This window comes from Panulirus ornatus, chromosome 3 (genome assembly GCF_036320965.1).
Source record: "Panulirus ornatus isolate Po-2019 chromosome 3, ASM3632096v1, whole genome shotgun sequence".
In the NCBI taxonomy this organism is placed as follows: Eukaryota; Metazoa; Arthropoda; class Malacostraca; order Decapoda; family Palinuridae; genus Panulirus; species Panulirus ornatus.
In genome coordinates this window covers 32,925,100-32,950,002 of record NC_092226.1, presented here as the reverse complement: position 1 = coordinate 32,950,002, position 24,903 = coordinate 32,925,100, and the positions used below count along the sequence as shown (strand labels likewise).

General features: G+C 45.0%; 1 protein-coding gene across 2 annotated transcripts in view; it reads left to right on the top strand.

Moving 5' to 3' along the window:
* LOC139761955 (uncharacterized) overlaps positions 1-24,903 on the top strand; it is a 622,461-nt gene that overhangs the window by 476,802 nt on the left and 120,756 nt on the right. The gene's annotated exons all lie outside the window — the stretch shown is intronic.

The following is a 24,903-nucleotide window of genomic DNA, read 5'->3' as shown; positions in this document are numbered from 1 at the left end:
AACCCACATCACTAACGTATGCAATCAGCACATCCTACCACAAGTTCATTATAGCCTCATATCACCACCACCACCTATCATCACACACACACACACACACACACACACGTCACCGCAGCCAAGAGCTGACCCCGAGGATGACCCCACGCATTAAAATGCCAATCGGTTTCCTCTTATTTGATCAGAGGAAGCCACAAATTGTTTGACAGTAGGACGCTGTGGCGGGACGTGCCCAGCGCCTGAGCCACATACAACATCGGCTGAGTCACGTACCTCGCACAAATAACACTTTCAATAAACAATTAGTTCCAGGTAACAGCCTCTGTTTCCCCCGTCAACTGCACCTAATGGAAGGACCAGATAAACCAACTCACAGCTCATCTTGGAGTTTATTGTTGTTTATTGTCTCGGTGTGGGGAGGTTAAGTGTGACTAGCACTGGTGTCAAGAGGCACAATTCCCTCTCTAGCAGTATCCATTACTCGCGCATCACACATCCAGCTCGCGTATCATGATACCAGCCACCCCCGTGTGCAAGTTTGTTATTATGTCTCTAATTCACGTATCAGTTACCAGGTCGTCCGCTTACACATCAAGTACCAGGTCCCCCAGTCCACATATTACTCGCCAGGCCTCTCTCTCTGACCCTTCAATGCCGAGGTTTCGCTACCATTCACAACCTACGAGCCAGGACCCTCCCTCCCGCACCATTCACCAGGCCCCCACAACGAAGCCAGACCCCAAACACTTCTCGCCAGTTGAACAGCGTCAGTATAATGGACACACGTTCCTTCCCTCCTAATTCCGGTCTAACCACTGCTCCCTCTCTACCACCACCAACCCTCCCTCAACCCCTCAACCTCTCTCTCTCCTCCCTCCCATTTCTCTCCCCTCCTGAGGCTCCTACCCCCATCCCCCCTTCTACTCAATTCGCAACTTGTGTTGATTATTATTGCAATTTCCGTCAACACTGCCGACACAGGTGTGAACTCAAACCACATGAGCTGTTTTTTTTTTTTCTTATATTCTCACCACTAACTGGCAATCAAATGGAACGAGCACACGTAGGCATCTGAAGTGCATCAGGAAGTGGCTGTGTTTATATGAGAAGATGGGAAGCCTGTGGCCCTTGATCGCATGGCGTCAGATGTCATATCACGTGACGCTACGGTTGACATTAACCACCCGAGCTGGTAGTAAACAGTGTGATGATGATGTTTATGTCTTCCTCTGGAAAAGAGAAATATTTTTCCCCAGTTTCCTCTTCCATATTGCTTCCTCCTTTACCGCAATTACTATTTCGCGTCACCTCTTCATATCTAGGCCGATCGACCCACTACGCAGAGGTACAGTTAGGTTTTCCTACTCATTTTCCGTTTTCATTGGAATTTTGAGAGTCGACGCTCAGGTATTAAACGGAAAATGTCGAGCAGTTTCCTGACAAAATGTCTTGTCAAAAGTTGCACTTAACTGATGTGGGCAGGGCTTAGGCCTCTTGTCACTGGCATCATCATCACTAAACTGCATCTTCACTACACCCTTGCATTCACGCGCTGGCGCCACAGCCACCCACAGCACCTGACGGGATATGGGGCTGGACATCAGGACTGAAGTGGCTTGGGGCATATTTAGGTGAGCTAAGGGCAGAACCAGTTGAGCTGGGAGTAGAACCGGTAGGCTGAGGAGGCAGGACCATGTGGGCCGAGATCAGAACCTGAGGATTAGGGGCAGAACCAGGTGGGTTGGGGAAGTGGGCAGGATTACAGTATCAGGTGGGCTTGGGGCAGGACCAGGTGGGCTAGGGTGGGGGGGGGGGGGGGACGGCAGGATCACAAGACCAGGTGCCTGAGGCAGGGCGGAGGGAGGGGGGAACACTGGGGCTTGGGGGGGACCACCCGTGTGGGTTATTATTACTCCATCAGCACATCCAGTCAATCTCATCAACCTCTCCAATTTCCGGCTATGTCCTTCATTATCTTTATCATTCTCTCTCTCTCTCTCTCTCTCTCTCTCTCTCTCTCTCTCTCTCTCTCTCTCTCTCTGTCTCTCTCTCTCTCCTGATCTGCGGTATCGCTACCTTTTTCTTCATCCTTCCTGGCATATACAGCTGCGTTGATTGATGAGTGTGTAGACAGAGACGTCGCTTTCTGTGAGGGGAAAGATTAGTGTGTTTAATGGTACAGGAGTTCCGGAGGTGCTGCATTGATGAGGTGCATGAGCCCTAAATGTAAAGGACGTAAGAGGATGATGTTTTGAATATAGATTGTTTGAGGGCTATATGTAGAGGAAGGAGGGGGGGTCGATCAAGTAAATAATGAGGTGGTAAGAGAGAGGTGTGGTGGTAAGAAGAGCATGGTTGAGAGAGAGAAAGAGCAGAATGGGTGTGCTGTTTGGACGTATGGAGAGGATGAGTGAGGAGAGCTTGAAAGTATACTGTCAGTAGTGGGGAGAACGAGGAGGAGAGTGAGACTTCAGAAGAGATTCAGAGATGGAGTGAAAGAAACTTTTGAGCTATCGGGGTCTTGGAACATGCAGGAGGATGTGAGGCGTGCTTGAGATAGAGCGAATTGAAGTGATGTGGTATATAGTGGCGGTTTGTTGTCAATAGGCTGAGCCTAGGAATTTGAAGCGGTCAGGGGAAACCATGTGGAGGTCTTTGGAGCTTGGCTTTGGATAGGGGGATCTAGTTTCGCCACATTATACAAGACAGCTAGAGTGTGCATATGAACAGATGAAGCCGTCATTCGTCTGTTTCTTGCGCTACCTCGCTATTTCGAGAAACGGCAAACAAATCAGAAAAAAATTCATTATTATTTTCATTCACTTTCATTCACTTGTTACTGTGTTTATTTTTGTTGATGAAAATATATGTCTGTATTTTGTGTTTAAGAAGTGAAAGATTAATCTTTGGAAACTTCAACTCAGCAGGAATCTGAACAGTCTTTTGTTGCATGATGAGTTGTGGCACATCGTCGCATCCATTCCTGGGATTTATCTCTCTCCCTCAGACATTTTGTTTGTCCTTGTAACTCTCTCGTCGTCCTGTTCCAAAGCCCATGGCCGTGTTCGGCACTGCTGTATACCTCAATTGATCGTATTTTCCGAGAGTTTATGTATGGCAGCATTAATGAGGTAGAGGTTCCTTTTGATTGAACTTTAGGAGCGGTAATTGTCTTCATCTTGAAGTACGCATCTTTATCGTGTATATGCCAATGTACCTGTTAGTTTACGTTCACTCCACGTTTACAGGACCATTTAGAAAATGTGTATTTAGTTAGACCCTTAGATACGGTGTTTTGTGGCAGGAACGAAAAGAGAAGGAGGCTGTGTTACATCAGTGCTAAGCTCGGAGACTTGACACACGATGTGCAGAACATAGACCCATTACGGAAAACAGTGCAGTAGTCTCTCAGGCTGGGACCAACAATGTGGCTCAGGGCAGATTCACAAGAGACCCTTGACAGAGTATAGGATACTAGAACGCTTGAAGAGAGCCGGAGGATGGTTGTGTTCGTAGGACTCGTGTATAGGTATGATGTAGGAACTTGGAGTAGAATGCTAAATATTAGTGATACAGCACAGCACATCGATAGGACCGAGGGGGATGACTACATTGATTTATGGGATAGTTTTGTTGTAGACAGGAGCTTGTTTACGATTGATGGCCAGCATTCAAACAGGGCTGATAATGCAAGGTTGGGTTCTTAGGATTTTAGATGGACAGAATAAGCGGATGTTTGCTGGGAGTACGGTAACAAAAGAACAGGTCATACCGACCTCAGAACTCAGCTGTCAACTCAGGTCAAGAATGACCGCATCATCAGGATCAGAAAGCGTCGCAAGCAACCCGAGTTTGGTGACCTGACCTCATCGCAGGTTTGAGACTAACTCGGCTCTTACTAGGAAACATTGACCATATTTTTAAGCCAGAGACAATTATTAACCTAAATCACGATGAATTGACATGATACGCTTTATCAGAAAAATCTTATAATCATGTCCCTACCAGAAAACTAGATCAATTCTGAAAAAAGAGTTAACTGTTCAAGAGTATAATATTTTCTCTAAAGGCAGACGTCACGAATAGCGTTGTTATATTTACCGGATGACTATAGTTCAACACAGTTAAAGAATTAGCTGTCGATACTTTTTTCATTGTATGGAACTGATAAGAAGTCCAAATTGTGTTTTGGGGGAGGCGTACAATCTCTTTCTCTCTCTGTCTGTCTATCTATCTATCTACCCCAAACGATGAGAGGAGAACGGTGAGGCTTTGTATGAGGAAATTGAATCCTTAGTAAATAACAGAGAAGCAATAATTGTGGGAAATCTTAACAGCCTAGTAATACACTGGGATCTTCTGATAGGTGACCACAAGAAGAACAGACTAATTAACGGATGATTTCTTTCTGAATCAAGTGACGCAAGAACCATCGATAGGCTTTTAGTATTTTAGACTTAGTGATGTTCACGAACACTGACCTAAGCAGCACCATTAAGGTCGTTAATAGATAGGAAACAGGTCATGATATTTGTAGTTCACTGCGAACTGCTGTTTCGGTTCCAACTAAGATGATGGTATCCAGTTTTGAATTAGCAGCAATGACCTAAAATACGGACAACATGCCTAGCTGCATACATTGAAGCCAGCAGGAGATTCATATCAAATGTGATCTCCGTCTATACCACCCTGGTCAAACCTCACTTGGAATACACAGTTCCATTCTGGTCACCAAACCTGATGAAATATGAAGAGAAGCGAGAATCAGTTTGAGGAAAAGTCATCAAACTAATTCCTTCGCTCAAAGATAACTCTTATGGGGAAACCTTAAAGACATAAGATTATTCATTCCAAAACAGTACTGTCTTTGATGAGATATAATGCAAATATTCAAATGCTGAATTATGTCGACAACATATGAAAATTTCAGTTAGAGATTCAACGGCCAGCATGAGTAAAGGAAGATGATGCAGCAGCAACTGGGTAAAGTTATTTTTCTCCCTTTCTGTAGTGATGTAGAATGTTGATATAAACTGCATACTTAATAAAGGCAAACAATATCAATACCTTGAAATCAAGGCTTGAGAAATAGGTTTGTTAATAAATGTCTCTCCTTCAAATTCCAGCCTCAGTCCAGCTGTTTATAAAACTGGTCGGGCTATTTTCTTTTCATACTTCTTATGAAATTTCCATGGTAGTATGTTTCCCTCGTACAACCTGGAGTTTCTCTTTTTTTTTTTTCGACTTTTCCTGCCGGCAGTTGAGCCGGAGGGAGAGGTGGATTGGGCGGTGCCTTCTGATTTACTATCCTGATTCTTGCACAATTTCGTGTAGAAAATAGTGTGGCACGTTCGTCATGAACCATCAGGTGTCGCGTTATCTGTCCATCCCATTCACTTCTCCCTCACATTGCACCATCCCTCACCCTGAACCATCTTTCCTCACCCTACACCACCCGTCCTGAACTCCTACTGAACTCCTCCTCCTTACATATCCTACACCACCCTCCCCCTTCACAACACTACACCACTCTGCCCACTTCCCAGCTTCTTAAGGGCTTCATCTTTCCTTTACCCTGCACTTACCTCACAGTATCCACGTCTCTTACCACCCTATTCTCCCTCCTATCCTCCCTCCCCTACCCTCTGCTCATTCCTCACTCATGTGTTCTCTCTATCCCCTTCTTTATTCACTGCCTCACTCTTTGTTTGTCTCTGTCATCCTCTCTCTCTAACTTCTCATGTATCTCCTCCCTTGCGTTTAAGTTTCTCTCTCTCTCTCTCTCTCTCTCTCTCTCTCTCTCTCTCTGCTTCCTCCACCACGTTCCCCCTCTATTCCTCTCTCCCTTCCTCCCTCCACCGACTCCCCCAGGACCCCACCTCGCCTGGAGGTGGTGATGGCCAGCAACAAGACCCTCAGCTCCTGGAGAGTTCCGCATGTGTGACCACACGACCTGTCCCCTCCTCCCGACACTCTGTCTCTGCACAACACCCCACAACTGGTTGTTCATAGTTGGAGATCACTGTGTCACTAATGTTCACCACGGATGGTCACTGTACCAGTAGATGGTCATCATTGGAAGTTATTCATGGTCACTCTACCAGTGGATGGTCATCATTGGAAGTTATTCATGATCACTGTACCAGTGGATGGTCATCACTGGAAGTTATTCATGATCACTGTGCCAGTGGATGGTCATCACTGGAAGTTATTCATGGTCACTGTACCAGTGGATGTCTGAGATGGTCACTGTCAGTAGATGTTCGTCACTGACGGTCACTTAGCAAGTGGCTGCACTGGAGCACGACTGAATGTTCACCTCAGGAGGTCACTTCGTGGTCAGCTCCTCATCGTAAGGGGTCACCTAACCGTCAGCTCTTTATCATGAGGGTCACCTAACCGTCGTCATCTCTTCATGAAGGGTCACAACTGTTACCTCCTCATCATGAGGGGTCACAACCGTTAGCTCCTCATCATGAGGAGTCACTTTACCGTCATCTCCTCATCATGAGGAGTCACTTTACCGTCATCTCCTCATCATGAGGAGTCACTTTACCGTCATCTCCTCATCATGAGGAGTCACTTTATCGTCATCTCCTCATGATGAGGAGTCACTTTACCGTCATCTCCTCATCATGAGGGGTCACAACCGTTAGCCCCTTATTATGAGAGGTCACATCCATCAGCCCCTCATCTGAAGGGGTCACACAGCTGTTATCTCCTTATCATGAAAGCCACATACATATCCAAGTGTTGTTCACCAGTACAGGTCATTGTTATCTCCGTATGGTCAGCTTCACGACAGCCATAGTTCATCAGTAGAGATCATCTGTGTTTGACGGACTTACTCTCACGTAGACTTTTTTCGCAGCGGCACCATCGTTATGACCTTCCTTCACCTAGCCCTCGCAGGGATCCGTGTGTTTCAGTGGTCCTTAATCGTGAAGGGTACCCTGTATTTTTCTGTTGATATCGCTATCGATAATCTGGCTTTGAGCAAGTAAAAAAAATGTAAGGTTTTTAATTTAAAGGTTTTTATCTTTAGATTTAAGGTTCTTATTCTAAGGTTTTTAGTGTACTTTTCTGTCATTATAGTAAGTGAATTCAGTCGCTCTCAGACAATCTACTTTTTAAGCTTCATGTTTGGGTTTAAATTCTTTCTTTTGACGTATTAGATACACACGTCTCCACAAGAATTGCCGTTTTTCATCCGTGAAAAAGATTTGTGTGAGCTAATGATGTTCACTGCAGGTGACACATCCTCATTATTGAAATCATAATGGAAATTCTTGTTCTAATTGTTGCATGAAGTTCTTTAGAGTTGTTACTTATGAAGAATCATATCATCTCGTATAACTTCAGAAATGAACAAGAAGTTACATTCATCTTTTTCCTTACAAACACCAGCTAGTGTGGATAATTTATGTGTTTAGAAAAGCCTTTTGATTAAGAGGACACAAGAATTTACATCAATTTTTACTCTGTGGTGTCTATGATAGATTATATATTGTTGTATAAAGGTAGTTATTCTTGTCTAGGACTAGATGGTAGAAGAGTTAGGAGTGTGAATTGAGTGTTCGAGTGTACCAGGGCTGTGTATTGCCGATGGTTCTTTTGTGGATAAGACAAAATGTAGAATGGGAGTAAGGTCGAGTGACTGCGGTATACGATTTTACCAAGGTGGAGCGGAAGGGGAGCTCTCACAGTTACTGTATGCGTTGATGTGCCGTTAGCTACAAAAGAGAACGTAGGCAGAGAGGTAAATTGCTTTGATGATAGGAGGAGGAAAAAGGGGGAATGGATGATACAGGAGACAGTAAGGCTGTCATTTCTTAAGATGGACATTCGTTGTTTATTATATTTACAAGTTGTTCAGGAGCTCAGGGTGATTTGTGGTGTATGATCGGCTAAGTTGGTAGCGGAGTAAGCTCTAAGGAGGGGAGCTGGGAAGTGTGCATCGTGAGCCTTCGTGACTGGGAGAAAGATATTTAAAGTGTCCAAGAATCCACTACAGTGGATCGCATATCATAACACATCTTTATGAAATCAAACTTGATATTCCTCGATCCATACTGGAGAAAAGCAAATTAATCAAGACGGATGACCTGCATCTCATCAGTAAGAATTGGAGAAAAGACAAACTTAGCGTATAAAGTAGTGTGAGGATGTTTACAGTAATGTGTATGGATGTAATCCTGTAAAGACAGTATGGTGACACTGGGGATGTTGGGAGATATGGACAATAGAATGGTCAAGGGTTCTTGGAGAAGAGGAGAGCCACGGTGAGGATGGTAGGCCTCCAGTGAGCAGATGACTGAACTGGGCCAGAAATCTTTCAGATGCACCGCAGTTATCTGTCGAGGGCCATGGTAGAGACGCGGGGGAAACGTTAGGTCTCTCTCTCTCTCTCTCTCTCTCTCTCTCTCTCTCTCTCTCTCTCTCTCCTGACCTACGGAACAGCGCACCTAATGAGTATTTCAGAAAAGCTGTATCCAGGACCTTCTTTACTCTGTGCCACGCGGAGATGGGGTTCGTTGAAGACGATAAACAGTACAGAAATACACCAGCAGTTGTCGAGCCGCCTCTCACTTGCCACTCGACAGCCTTTTCACTCCCTGCGTCCCCTCCGTAATGACCCGGCGATTCATGAGGTCTCACTCGAGTTCAAGGTTAACCTTGAGGTGAACGGTGATAGTAAAGGGACCAATTCAATCACCTAAGGAAGATGATTGGTTCCCTAATGTTTGAATTGTGGTTTGTGGGCGCGTCAGGCATTTCCGGACTCTGTCGTACTGTCACGATATATCTGTCCAGCTCTGACGGCTGCTTGGTGATCGGTCCTTATCCTCTGTCTCAAGCGATGTTTGGCAGAACTGTTGACGGTGGAACGAGTTCTGGAAACGCATCGTTGCCATGGTTAAGTTTGTCCGTCCAGTGAATCATTTTTGAAGTCACTGCGTAAATCGCTTTAGCATGCCATCGTGCAAGTCAGTTACGATGCCGTCGTATAAATCATTTATGGTGCCATCGCGTGAGTCATTTGCGACGCCGTCGTGTAAATGATTTATGATGCCGTCGTGTGAGTCATTTATGGGGTCATCGCATAAGTCGTTTTCTGATGTCACCATATAAATCATTTATGATGCCATCGTGTAAGTCATTTACGATGGCGTCGTGAGAATCATTTATGATGCCATCTTGTAAATCCGTTATCACATTGTAACATTATTTTTCATGTCATCAGACAGATAATCAAGCACACGTAAGCAAGTCCTGCAACCCCCCGTCATCTTTTGGAAGCTTTCAAAAGTAAGTATATTTAGAATTGGAAACTCGCCGAGATCAATTTTTTGGGGGGTTAAGCTGAGACGGCACGTACAACGGAGGCCCTAGCCAAGGCCATCTCATTCTCGCTACCTTGCTGGCGTGGGAAACGGCGATCAAGTACAATAAAGCTATCGCGGGAAATGGCGAATAGTATGAAAAAAAAAAAAAAAATATATATATATATATATATATATATATATATATATACACACACACATACAGTAGCCTGAGCCAGGTACCCATTTTATCGACCATCCCCTAACGGTGGATAAACAGCTGGGCTGACTGTGGACCTACTGCCGTAACCACTATTCGAAACCATGCATTCGAACCTGGGTGGCCTGTGAATGCGTCACGGTCAGGAACGCAAACGGCTATAACACAGAGGTCATAATAACATCACAAAATATAACAAAATATTAATATGCATAAAAAAGTAAAACTTCAATAGTGGCCACATTTTCTTTTTCCAGTTTCACATTACTTTTAATGCGTCTTTAGATACTGCAGAATAACAGCAAATATTGCAGTCAGGTTCCCTGACATCAGATGGTGCGCCAAAGTTCCTGACGATAGAAAATCAGTTTACAAGAGAAATCGTAGGGAGGCCGCGCGCACACACTCACACACACACACACACAAAATAACAATTATTTATTTGTTATGGTGTTACAGTAGACGCTTCATAAGACGAGACACGACATATCATATAAATGATTCTCATATCATAGTTCTTTCCTCTCGTACCTTTGTTTAACCTTGTCTGCCTCCCTGTACACTCCTTTGATCATTTCATCATGGAATGATATGAATTCCAGTTTGTGGAGTGAATCTGTTTGTATATCTGTCTCCATGATTTTCCCAGACCCATTGCGATATCTCCGTGACCTGTGGTATCCAAACCCACGCATGATGCAGCTGAAGGCACCATGTCCCATAGCTTGAGAGTTCAAACCCATACCATCTTCCACAAGAGGAATCCAATGCCTCTGCTCTCAATTGCATTGGACTATCCTTTGGTGATGATCTTCATCAAGAGGGAACTGGAATTTTTGCCTCTTGATAGCTAACCTCTGCGTCGTCCTTGACACTTTAATATGATTTATGTGAATAACGAAATATGTTCTTGTCAGCTATGATGAAGGAATATCTATAATTTGGAAGCTTTTTCCCACCTCCATCTTTATAGCTTAAATCCACGTAGCTTATTGACGGAGGAGATGTGAGAAAGCTGTTTAGAGCTCATGTTCTTTGCGGTTCGAAAACGGGAATTGGAATCGTGGCCTCGTAAGCACAGTCAAAAAGTATGTGATCCTGTTGCCATCTTCCTCCGGGTGCTGAATGACCAGCGACGTCCATGCTTGTGCAGGAAGCCACAACACCTGGCTCTGAAGAGCTGGTCTCAGTGCTTGTACACGTGTGCTCGCAGACTCTCCCGTGGCAAACTGTAATCATTAGGTACAAGAACGTCATTACCTGTTGCCCAGTATAGAGTCGTATTACTTTTCTCTCTTCTCTGAGTGTAATTATTACGATATAACGTAATGAACTAAATTGTATAAAAAAAAAAAAAGAGTAATGGTCATAGTTGACACAAAAAACGTTGGACCTGTTTCTGGTTTCAACCCTTGATTACGAAGGTACGACCCATGAGCACGACGGTACGACCCTTGGGTCTGATGCCTTGACCTTCACGGGTCGAGGTCAAATAACAGGGGGTCTTGAACCGTCGTCGTGTCGATGTTATTAAGGTGAACGCTCTGATTGAGCCGTCTGAGGCAGGTGTTGCCCCGACCATCTTGCTTGCTGCTGGGGAAGGTGGCGTTAAATTGAATCCAAGTGTTTTTATGTGGTCTGCCGCATCGCATGCTACGCACATGTTATCTTTATGAAGGAGCGCTTCAGATCAGAACCCATGACGAATTTCTTTCATGGATAAAACGCTCAATTTAGATGCCACTGTGTGCAAAGACGTGGCCAGTCCTTTCGGGAGAGTCGTTTGCATAGATCAAAAACATCAGCCCCAAGACTGAACCCTGGAGGACGCCAGTTATACGGAATTGAACACTTGCTTTCATTCAAATTAGGCTTAAACGCATGACTAAGTTATAACAAGGTTTTAAACATTTAATCTACATACCATCAGGTGTAGAGCCGTAGCTAATGTATATTCAAGGGTGTAGACACGTGGTGTAGTTGCCATTAGGTATGTAAGGCTATGCTTGAACGCTTATATGGGGGAGAATACCCGACTTGGGCACCATTTGGCACTTGAGATTTTAGTTTTCGTCTTTATGGATGTGATGTAATCGTGCTTTCCTTTGCAGTCGCTGCACAATGATGGCGCCTGTCCGAATCACAGATCAAACTTTGCGTCAAACTTTCCTGGTTTTAGATTCGCACGATCGATTTGCAAAGAAAACAAACACTCTGTAGTTACATGAAAAGTGATAGAAAATTATAATCAGTATAGTCTTTGTATAATTGTGATTGACATGAAATGAGGTAGACAGGTCTTTGCCCCAGTCATCGTCTGCCATCATTATTTTTTCCAAATTCATACCGTAAATTATAGGTAGAATGATCATTTGTGGTTATTAGAGAAAATTCATATTCATTTGTGCTAAGATGCAATCCCTGATTAACTGACTGACACAATCATGTCTCATTAATGCAATAACTGTGTGACAGGTTGTCATAGATTTTGTTGCTGTAGCAGAACATCATTAATAATGTCTGCTGCTGGTCACTGATATTAGGTTCTCACCGTTGTTGTGCAATTCAGTAATACGTCTGTGTGTACTGAATACTAAGAAATGAGGACTGATATAGGTTCTATGTATCATTCACGTTCAAAGTGATGTATAAGCAGTTTGCCCTCAATAAATCTAATATCTTCGTTGTAGCGAGTGACTAAGCAACCCAGAGCAACTTTACAAGTGTATGGTATATACAGTAATGAGGATCCTGTCTGTCTGTGCGTTTGTATTTACCTCATATGATTTAGAGGCATCAGAATGTTTCCTCGTAAGAAACACCGTCACTCTTGGGATAATCATCATTGCTATCCCTTTATTTCACTGTAAATATAATTCAGTGACATGATAAATTATTACCCCATTGATACAGTACAGAATTACTGCAGTTACCCCCAGAAAGTTGATATCCATAACTACACGACAAAGATTAACATAAACACAATCCTACAACAAAAATACAATCCTTCAGTACTGTAGAACTATAATCCTGACGTTTTATTGCTACAGAACCTCATGACTGGAACCCTACCGTATTAAGGTGCTAAAGGAATACATTTATTTCATTACTACGTGACTACAATATCCGTGATGATGTTTTACACTGGTTCGTCTGTAGGGAGGGTGACATGTCTGCTCGGTGCGATTCTCACTGGCTTCCTGACCAGTCAACACTCGCTGTCCTCTGCCCTCACATCCTGCCCTCACCTTAACCCCTGGTCACCCCCAACCCTCATCGTAGCCCATAGCCACCCCAGCTCCTCCTGAACCCTAGTCACTCCAACCCCTCACCCTAGCCAGTCGCCTCAACCCCTCACTCTAGCCTCTAGTCACCCCAACCCCTCGCTGAAGCCTCTAACCAGCCCCTTCCCTTATGCCCTTACCCTCAAGCTCCTCTTCTAGTCTTCCTGTCATCATGTACTTTGGTACTATGGCTGCCAGGGTACGCCTAGGGTACAGGAATAGCGAGAAACTACAATCCTGCGCTCTGTACCTGAAAGGCGCGTGACGGACAGTATTTCTGGGCATCAAGTCGTATTGCTTGGAGAACTTCATGACTGTTTTCCATGCACTGATGTACTTGGTGACCTCCTTGTATTAAATCACGAAATTTGCCATGCCTTGAGCTACACCTGTGTCATGTTGCAAGGCTTTGTATCAAATGGGGTCTCTTGAAATAATCCACACCATACTGTATACTGTAAATCCTAAATCTGGATTCGAATTACTTTGATTCTCTTATTAATGTTATTGTATCTTCCCCTACACATTATCAGTATCGTACCTCTCTCTCTCTCTCTCTCTCTCTCTCTCTCTCTCTCTCTCTCTCTCTCTCTCTCTCTCTTGCACTGAGCGGGCGTTTTCGGTGGCTGTAAAGTGTCACATTTTTGACCCAGGTTGCTGTCTTTTCTTTCTGCCTCGCTCACACATGGACTGTTGGTTTTCAGTGCACATACAGACAATCTCTCTCATCTCCCACATACCACTTGACGACACGGTGAGTGGTGCGCGTTCACCCTACCTCGTGGCCAGAATCCCGCGGTACGTAGTGGTACGTGACCACAGTCTGTCTACCCTTCCATCCTCCCCCTCCAGCAACTGGTGAAACACCCCTCCTGTACCCTTTCCCTCCCCCCACCCTTCTCCCACATGAACCTGTGACCCATGCATCAGTGTCCCCACAACACTACCCCCCCACCCCCTCCTGTGCGTCCCGTCCCCCATCACCTGCCCCACACCAGAGCAAGAGGACGGACACGCCCCGCTGACCCTCAAACACCCCGCCCCCTCCGTTCTCACGGGTGGCTCAACAAGGAGCCATTGACACACTCCCCCTCCCCCCTTTAGTGGTCGCCAACCCTCATTCAAAGCCCCTCATGAGTTCCCCCTTCTCCCCCCGGCCTCCCCTCGCGATGGATTGTCCTTCTGGTAATAACAAACGGCCTTGTGGGTTTGTACTGGTGTGTGTGTGTGTGTGTGTGTGTGTGTGTGTGTGTGTGTGTGTGTGTGTGTGTGTGGTACGCCCCAGTAATGGGTTTGTTATGGTCATTAAAGTCGCACTATTGACTGGCTGTGTCACGCTCGAAGCAAGAGATCAAGTTCAGAGGGACGAAGGCGACGTAGAATTGTACGGGAGTGCGAGAGGCTAAACTATACGGAACAGAACGTGGACTACTGTTGTTAACTGTTGAGTCCCAGGCCACTTGTCCCCTCCCACTTGGCCACCTGGCAACCATGACTCGCATGTGCATTTTGAAGATGTTCCGAACACAGCGTGAAGAAGCAGTGGGGATGAACCGGTACTTTTGTAATAGCTTTGGCTCATGCATCTTGCAACCTTTGATATATATTCGCCATTTCCCATGTTAGCGAGGTAACGTTAAGAATAGAGGCCTGGGCTCAAGAGGGCTTCAAAAACACGTGTTACGTACTACATACATGACACACAAGCAGACTCCGTCACTCAAACGTTCGGTACTAATGCAAAAGCAAAATCCTTCATGTGTGGTGTCGGGGTCACATTATCAGACATCAGTAGAGATAAGATGGCGTCTGCTAGACATGTTCTTGAGATCCTGTTCCTGCATTGTGCTGGATAATGCCATTCCTTTTAATCTTCCGTGAGAAAGTCGATCATGTTACGGAGACAAGACTCCTCCGGCGCCCCCGGTAAAAGCTGCTGAATCATTTGACGCGATGCTTCCAGCTCTGTGGGAAATACATCACTGTGAAGTGAACATCACACACGGCGGCCTCTGTTCCTAATAGCATTTGGTCGGCGGTTTTCCTGTTTTTGTTTATTTTTTTGAATTGTTGAGATCCTCTTCGCTAAATGGTTTCCGGCGTTTAGTGTCAGATCTTGTGACATCGTTTGGCGCTGTATTCATGGTGGTGCTTCAGTATGGCGGTAAATCCACTTAGAATTTCAGATGATGAGGGACAGATACACGCTGGAGGGTGGGAGGCTTCACCCACCTCCCCATCCCCACTCAACCACAGTTACCGGCCGCTATATATCTCTGGTGCGCCGTCCTGAACATCAAAATAGACGTGAAGAAAATTTCCAATTTCATTTTCATTACTTTGTTCGGGGGAAAAAACGAAATATGCAATCACACGAGACATTCCATCAGTTAATGTTACTGACCTTACGTAGAGAAAGACGAGAGACGAATCCAGTTACTCATCTTACTCATCTACCGCTACAGGAGGTACCCAGCCGAACTGAACTTCAAAAAAAAAGTACATATAAGTTATCCACACAGCGATAAAATAGTGGTGGTTGGCAGCCCTCACTCTTGAAATATCAACTGAGTAAAAGATTGTGAATTTACTTTTGTGAAAAGCGGAAAATATGAAGAATTTGGTGGTGGATAAAATCAATTATGATTATTAAGCATAATCTTTACGAAATAGAAAACTGAAACCACAGTCCATTATTTACATCCAGGCCCCACAGACTTTTCCGTGGTTTCTCCCGGCCGCTTCATATACCCTGGCTCAGTTCATTGACAGTACATCGCCCCCTGTATACCACAGCTCTCAAATTCACTCTATCATCGTAAATACGTCTTAGGAGACCGTAACCACGTTCGTCAAAACATTACAGGAAGTAGCACCCATTCTTGACAGACATGTGACATTCTGCTTTGACATTCCTTTCTACCCCCTTCGTTCATGACCCCGAGGACAAGGTCAGCCCGGGTCAGACGGCCAAGAGGGGGGGGGGGGGGGTGATGAGGATGTAAGTACAATATTACTTTTGTCAAGCCTGTGAACCTGTCGGACCCCTGCCACAAGGGTCCTCCCGGTGCTTCCTCGTCTTCCTCCTCCGTTCGTTGGAATCTGTCGCTTCCCTTGTCGGTTCTGGACAACGGCGGACGTCACTCGAAATGTATGTTCTCATTACAGCTTGGGACTTTTTCTCGCATATTTCAATTTGGAAGAACAAAAGAAAAATCTTGTTTTTCGGAGGGCATACCTCGACGTCCTTTACCAAGAAGGAGAAAAAGCGAGGTGACTGTTTGCCTTCCAGCTGGAGAAAATGTGATCTTTTCCAGTTTTCCAGGAGTCCTCGTCCCGAGATCCGTCTCCCTCTCATTCACTAAATCGTGAAGCATCACAAGGACTTGGTTAATTAATCTAATTGCGAGCCTTTAAGTGGACCATTTAAACCAAGGTTAATGGCAGTGATTAGTTAATTGTTTTCGTGTCTCGCAGCCAAAAGGCAGTTCTTGAACTCTAGCAGAATTCTGTCCAGACGAGAAAAAAATTCAGTGGTATCATATTTTGAGGATTCGTTGCATGTGAATTATATTAACGTTTTTAGGCTACGAAATGTCCTAATATATCTTTGAAAGTTTTCATTCAAATTTAGAACTGAACTGACAAAACTGAATGCGTTCCCAGGTGCTGAAGAGGAAAAATACATCTCGAGATTTCGTACGAATTTAAGGGAGACCTTGCTGTTTCATTGATTCAGATGTTTGATAACTTTGTAAGGGCATATGTCGCATTTGAGCCAGGGAACTCCCTAATGTTGTAGCAATTTACGAAAATGATAATAAGTTACTAACCTCAAATTATCGATCAATTAGTTTGACATTAACAGTGGGAAAACTAGTAGTAGCAATAATAGCTAATTCAGTTCGAAGTCACGCTGAAACCCACAAATTCATGAAAGATTCATTGAGTGGCTTCGAAGCGGTGGAGAACGACTCCCCTTCGATCTCAGTGAGGCTATTCATACGGTTTCACACGAATGATGATTGACGAAAGTCGCGGCATGTGGTAGAAATCTTAGATTGGAATGAAGCATTAATGGGGTTAATCCCGAATGTGGCTCTCTTTTAGGTGGTGTTCTACAGATTTTTAGTTCCCGGACCCCATTTCTTCATCATTTATATTAAGGGCATTGATAATCAAGTAAGTAGCTGCGTTAGTGAATCTGCAGACGATGCTGAAGTACGACGGATGATAAATGCAGGGGAAGTGTAATGATGCTGCAGGAGAACCTAAACAAACTATCAGAATGGTCGAGGATATGGCAACTCAGATTAACATTGCAGGAAAGTGATTGGAGTATAAAGATATCGGTCTGATAAAGATGACAGGGACAGTGTGGCAAGAGAATGAAATTAGAACAGATAACTTTCTGAGAAAGTAAGTGCCAACTTTTCATAAATGTAGCTGCAGATGACGTCATTGATGGACCTGAAACGAAGTTCTAACAGTTAGCGTTCCTGACCTGGACGCATTCACGGGCCTCTGAGGGTCGAGCCCATAGGTTCGGATCCTGGTTGTGGCACCCGGTCCACAGCCAACCCTAGCTTTTCATCCACCCCTAGAGGCTTGCCGATAAAATAGGTATCTGGCTCTAGCTACTATATATAAATATAGCCTTAATGGGATGGCCTTGATTAAGGCCTCCACTGCCCGTGCAGTCTCAGCTAACATAAGAAAAACTCATACGTACCTATGGCGTTGTTTTTATTTACTTTGATAGATACAAACTCCCTTGAGTTCATTGAAAGAGCGGTCACGGAACTTGTAATGGGTATCGGAAATATATGTTACGATGACTGAAATGTAAACCTGATTTTACATTATTGAAAGTCACAGAGTAGGAGGTGGTTTGCCTGTATTTGAATGGTTGAAGAGAATAGCGTTGTGGAGGATGATGACGTAGTCAAAATCAAGTAATCTAAACAGAGCTCGATATAGAGACTTTAAGCTTCAACTGAGAAAATTTAGGATTGACAGGGATTGGGTGAACATGTCTTAGGTAACAGGGTTGTTGATATAAGGTGCAGATGAACCACCGTGGTGTAGTGGTTAGCAATGTTTGACTGTGACGCGTTCACGGGCTGCCCTAGGGTCGAGCCCTCATATTTTTCGAAAGCTGGTCTCGGTAGCTGGTCTGCAGTCTACCGGCTGTTCATCCTTCCCTATGGGCTGGTCGATAAAATGAGTACCTGCCTTTGGCTAAGGTATGTATAAAGTGTAATTAGCGGTAATGAGGTGTGTGTGTGTGTGTGTGTGTGTGTGTGTGTGTATTACTCGAATGTGCCATCTACAAACTACAACTGACTCACTCACTTCCCTCTCATCCCCAACAGACTTGCATACTCGCCCCTCTCTCCAAGAGTCTCGCATTCACCTCCTTCACCACCCCATCCATAAACAGGTTAAACAACCGTGGTGACATCACCCCATTGTGAATGAGCTTGGAAGAGTGTGTGAAAGGAAGAAGTTGAGAGTAGATGTGAATAAGAGCAAGATCATTAGATTTAGCAGGGTTGAGGGACAAGTTAGTTGGGGTATGAGTTTGAATGGAGAAAAATTGGGGGAAGCGAAGTATTTCATACACCTGGGAGTGGACATGGCAACGAATGGAACCACAGACGCGGAAGTGAATCATAGGGTAGGTGAGGGGGCGAAGGTTCTGGAAGCGCAAAAGAATGTGTGGATAGAGAGACCGTGATTTGGGAGGGCAAATATGAGTATGTTTGAAAGTATGATAGTCCCAACAATATCATATGGATACTGATACAAGGCATGGGCAATAGATAAGGCTGTGCAGAGAATAGTGGATGTGTTGGAAATTAAATGTTTGAGGACAATTTGTGGTGTGAGGTGGTTTGATCGAGTAAGTAATGAAAGGGTAAGAGAGATGTGTGGTAATAAAAGAGTGTGGTTGAGAGAGCAGAAGAGGATGTGCTGAAATGGTTTGGACATACGGAAAAAGAATGAGTGAGGAAAGGTTCATAAAGAAGATATATGTGTCAGAGGTGGAGGGAACAAGGAGAAGCGGGAGACCAAATTAGAAGTAGAAGGATGGAGTGAAAAAGATTTTGAGTGATTGGGGCCTGAACATACAGGAGGGTGAGAGGCGTGCAAGGAATAGAGTGAATTGGTACGATGTGGTATACCGGGGTCGATGTGCTGTCAGTGGACTGAACAAGGGCATGCAAAACCTCTGCGGTAAACCATGAAAAGGTCTGTGGCGCCTGGATGTAGATAGGGAGCTGTGGTTTCGGTGCATTACACATGACAGCTAGAAAATGAGTGTATGCGAATGTAGCCTTTTTTTTTCTGTTCTCCTGGCGCTACCTAGCTAAAGCAGGGGGCAGCGACGATGTTTCCTGTGGGGCGGGGTGTCGCCGGAAATGGATTAAGGCAAGCAAGTATGAATGTGTACATGTGTATATACGTATACGTCTGTATATGTTGATATGTATATGTGCGTATATAGGCGTTTATGTGTATATGAGTGGATGGGCCGTTCTTCATCTGTTTTCTGGCGCTACCTCGCTGACGCGGGAAACGGCGATCAAGTATACTAAATGAATAATATATATATATATATATATATATATATATATATATATATATATATATATATATATATATATATAGGTGAACATTTGTGTTAGAGTGGAAGGGTACTCTAATCCAGTGACCAGGTCCTCCATATCCGTCATCACGGAGAGTGACCGTCCTCCCGCCCATGTAAGAAAGCTGACTTGTGTCTGTGGTCTACGAGGAGACTAACTCGCCATCTTCGCAGGAGTCTTACATCAGAAGGAAACTTTCCTCTTAAGAGTGAAGGAAGCATTCCTCGTCCTGTGAGATTTCTTTTTCATTCATTCGTTTATACTAGTCTGAGAGTGACGTCCCTCCTCCTCCTCCCTCGTTTATCAGGGAAAGGAGTGGCCTCTCCTCTCCTCCCACAGTCGTCCCTCGCCACAGAAGAACAAACACCGCTTCACATGGAGATGATCAAGACCCTCCCTTCAACCGTGTAGTCCATTGTTGCCTCACCCCGCCCACAGCCGCTATCCCTCCCATTACGCCTTTATAGGCTGTGTCCTGGGAGTTACCCAGGTCATCATACCCGCTTCTACCTCCAACCTCCCCGCCCTCCAACATACACACACACACGCACACACACACACATCTGCCTCCACTAACTCGTCATTATTCTCAAAGACAACGGTCTGGGGGTTGACGCGCGAACAATGGCTTTCAGGTCAGAATCGAGGGCTCGTGTCAGGGAGGTCATTGTACACACAACGCCTTGTTTTGTGGGAGGCAGGTCAGGGCTAATCGTCACCGTGGAAGGTCACACCTCGAAAGCCCATCTGTTTCTTCGTCATCTTGACAAGGTTAAACTCGCGCTTTACGAGACTCGATCCTGAAAGAGCGTTCGAAATGCACCGTATTGATGAAACGCCCAGCCCTTCTTTTGAACTCCGACAACGTCGTAATGTTACCGTCTTATAAGTGATTTCCCTCCATAGCGGCGGGTGTTAGACCGCGGGCCCAGCCCACACCATAGACTCATTCTCCTGACCTTTTTCCATCTCCCGCCTTTTCTTTACTTCTTCCCTTTCTCGCTGGGGGGGCAGTTGACGCCGTGGCTAATTTGTTAGTTCAAGCTGGGTGTGTAGCCGGGGAGGTCAACATCATCAAGGGTCCATTAGTGTCAGCGTGTGTACAGTGCTATTCACGGGTATCCATTCATCTCGCCCCCACTGAAGGCGCATGATGGCCAACATATTGAAATGTGAATACCTCGTGGCAGATGAATTGATGTGGTCCACTTGGTGAGCCCCTCAAAAGCCGAGCTGGGGGAGTGTGTCGTGTGGTGGTGAGGACTGTGGCAGCCACACTGGTGACGGTGTGAGTCTCGAGGTCGTTCTCTGTGGTTTTTGTGTGGCCACCAGAAATATCAGTATATTTGAGGACGTGCTGCGGTAAGATGATGCGCTGGCCACAGCCCCGGCCAAACGCTCCCGTCCCTCTCACACGCTGTGGCTCCCTAGTGTTATCTGAAGAACTGTATCATCCCGACGATCAAGGATGTAAAAGGTTTTCCTTATAGTCTCCGCTCTGCAAATATATCTGTTTTTTGAGGCTAAGATTCATCAATCTTATATATATATATATATATATATATATATATATATATATATATATATATATATATATATATATATATATATCATAGTTCATTTTGTTGTAGACAAGGGACGCTAGCCATCTCGACATATCTATTACCTATACCATCGGAAGTCTGCCTCTTAGCCTTTCCCTGTCTCTGGCGTCATCTGTTCGTTATGTGGTCGCTGGCCTTGATAATTGTCTTCTTTGTCAAGCTCTAAATCAGGTTTCTTTTCTCCCGGTAGGGCCTCACGTAGGCCTACCTCCCCGACGCCGTGCTCCAAGACAATGAGAGAGCCAACAGATCATTTAGACCATTTGAAGTTACCGTCTTCAGGGCTCTACCCCCAAGAATGGCGATTCCCCTAACTCATTATGGCTTGAATTCACCAGAGAGACATCCGCACACCCGTATCATCTGAGGTCAAAAGACATTCGAGCCCCTTTACCGGCATCCGAGCAGTGTTGGCAGACAAGAGAGTTCCAACATCAATTTGCGCCTCTAGGAATAGTTTTCCATATGATTTACATATTCCGAAGATATTGTAAGTGTAATGATATAGTGCCCTCAGAATTTCAATTTCTTCCTCAAAAAGTACAAGAAAACGGGATTATGAGAGAAATGGAGAGAAAATCAGTCCAGTGCGTCAACAACCCTGCTCTGTGGCTTCCCAGAAAAGGCGGCTTGAATCGCCTAATGGCCCCTCGCGCCTTTGACACAATTTGACATGCATGTTACTGTTTCTACCGCGTGACCACCGTAAGGGGAACCTGCCGACAAGTTAATTAAAAACCCATTGGTAGAGGTGGGAGACTTCACCCCATCGCCGCCGCTCCTGGATCTTGAGAACATTGTTAGTGCTGATGATGCTGTAATTCCCATCGTGTGAAGGCGTCCACGGCCGCAGCTGTCGGGTCATTTGCACGAGGAACAACACGCCTTGACGACCCTGGGGTGTTCCTGGTGTGTCGCTCCTGGTGACCAGTATGTAGGTCCTCACTATTGTCCTTGGTGACCACCATGTAGGTCTTCACATCTGGAATATTCACTGGAAGTATATTATACTATTGTAAACGTCTGTCAATTTCGTATTGCTGTCCTCGGTCTAATAACTGAATGAGACAAAGCAAAAGTTACACCTGGCCTTTGTGTGTTGGGATTATTGCCAGCTAGATGTTCCTCATCCTTGCTTCACCGAAAGCAGTAAAAGTGTCTTGGGAGAAGTGGTGCACACGTGCCTGGGGTGATCAGACACCAAGGCAGAGATGTCCATATCTTCACTCACCGATGCAGCTCCCAGTACTGTGGATAACCCAGTCAAGTTGAGTATGAGAAGTGAAGCAAGAAAATCCATCAAGTTCTTTATAATTAACACATGAGAGGAATATGATGATGAGACTTTAATAAGGCTTCTGTTGAGCGGTTCACTTTATATGTACTACAAGGATAAATAAAGGGATTCTGTTCCCTTTGAAGACATGAGGTACATTGGCGAAGTGATTCAATTCAGTGAAAAATAAAGCTTTTACGTAACTAGGATTTCCTGCGTGGTTCGTAACATCTAGTAAGGTGAAGTCTAACGGTACCATCAAATTGCGATACGTGTATTATCTTCCCCCTACGTCTGTGAAGCACACAATTACTGCCCTACAACAGCATCAGTAAAGACTGGCTGTGGATGATGTGTCAGGCCGTGCAGTGGGCGTCAGATGAGAGGCTTAGAAGTTCTAGAATAAGTTAGGGTGGTCAGTAATGGTGGTGGGATGGTCTGTGGTAGGTGAGGGTGGCCATTAGTGGTAGTTTGATGGTCTGTGGTAGGTAGGGGTGGGCTGTAGTGGTGGTGGGATGGTCTGGGGTAGGTAGGGGTGGGCTGTAGTGGTAGTGGGATGGTCTGTGGTAGGTGAGGATGATCAGTAATGGTAGTGGGATGTTCTAGGGTAGGTGAAGGTTGTCAGTGGTGGGGTGGTCTGTGGCAGGTTAGGGTGGTCAGTAGTGGAGGTGGAATGGCCTGGGGCAGGTACGGGTGGTCAATGGTGGCGGTTGGGTGGTTTGTGGTGGTGAAGGTGATCTGTAAGGGTGGGTCGGGTGGAACACATAAGGCACAATGTTTGGTTATCACAAAACATCTAGTGTTTCCATCTCGAGGTGTTCATCGTGGGGTATGAAACACAGGAGGGTATGGAGGACGAGCACCCGGGTAGTGTTCCCTCCTGCTGGCCGGCTGGAAACTAGTGATGGTGGTTTGGTGTGTGAAACTCGACCTCTGTACTTGGCATATTGCCCTATTACTTTCTTGATTATGTTTAAAAAGTATGCACGAAGTACATACTGAGTACATATGTAACTCTTACATGCAGTTAGATTTTCATTATTTCTTATGATTTGTAAACTCGATCAATTTGGAGGCGGGAATGACTACGTGGTCGTTTGCCAGTTTGATCTGAGGGCCTGGTTTAGGTAAAGGTTGTAACTCTTGCTTCTCCATTTAGGATCAGAGAACCTTATATATTTGTTTTGATAACGTTATCTTATAATTTGTACCTGCCTTAATTCCGTTAATGATAGACCGTCCTTCAGTCACTCGAAATGTTGAATATTGACGTCATTTCAAAATTACAGACGCCATGGTGCAGTGGAAGTCAGCGCCATCTACTGCCACTAGTGTGTTACCGTTGGCCTGGTGTTCTTGCCTTCCACTTACTCCTCTGTGAATTCTTGCGAATCTGGACCAGCCAGCGGCTGAGCTGTGTTGTTCACATTCACACTTCAGACACCGGCGGTGCAACGGAGAGGGACCTTCTTTCCTTGGATCATGGAATATTCGAGGTATTAGATTATTGCTTACGTATCAGGTATCACTAGATGGTCGAAGTGAGATTACAATCGTGTGTCTCTATTTTGTTGGCACTTGGGCAACATGATTGAATCCGTAGTGAAAGGTTTTAGTGCTTCAGCTTTGTTAGATCGGATTAAGCCTATGACTGATTGAATAGCTTTGTGGTAATGTTGGAAGAGGAGGGGAGGAGGAGGAGATGAGAAGGGAGGAAGATAAGCAGCAGTCTGGTGGTTGTAGAGTTTATTATCGGATGGTAGTATTGTGCTGTTGTGTCCATATTGATGTTCAGTATCCCGGGGAACTTCACTGAAGCATTGTTTTGAAACGACAGAGACATCGACACACGGGCGTTTAAAGGATCAGATGATGCGACTCGTTGTTTCATGAATGATTTCTGTCCTGTAGTTGCGCCACCTTGTTAGCGTTGTTATTTTCGTATTACCCCATGTAAGGAAAGACAGAACGCTTGTTAGAAACATGGTCAAACGAACTCGTTACGGGAAAAAGCGAATAGTTGTTTTCGCCAAGATATTTTTGCACGGCAGTTTTCTTACAGGAGTGATCATATGTACTCGTAGGAAATTACTGTAGTAAACTGGTTGAGCCAGTCACCCTTACGTAACTAGAGGGTATACCCCACCACGACCCCAGCATGCCTCAGCGTAACCCAGATATGGTCGATGATGGGTAAATATTGAGCGAGGAGCGTGTGGGCGCTGCTGGCCAGCCTTCGTTCAGTATGGCCGCCGCCGCCGCCCTCCGGCATTTCAGTTTTTCCAAGTCGGAATTTTTCGGTGAAATCACGATATTTTCTCATCCCACAAACACTCTGGGCGTTTGCCGGTATTTCAAACAACGCTTTTTTCTATAGATTACATTGAATTGGATCTCTCATAAGACAACGAAGCTAAAATAATTACCAAAACGCTTACCTCAATCTGGAAGTGTTGGTTGAGCCCGCCATTTTGGACGTGTTCGAATCCTACCGTCAGACCTCGAGAATTGGCGGTTCTAGAACAGTTGGGAATTGCTGTGGT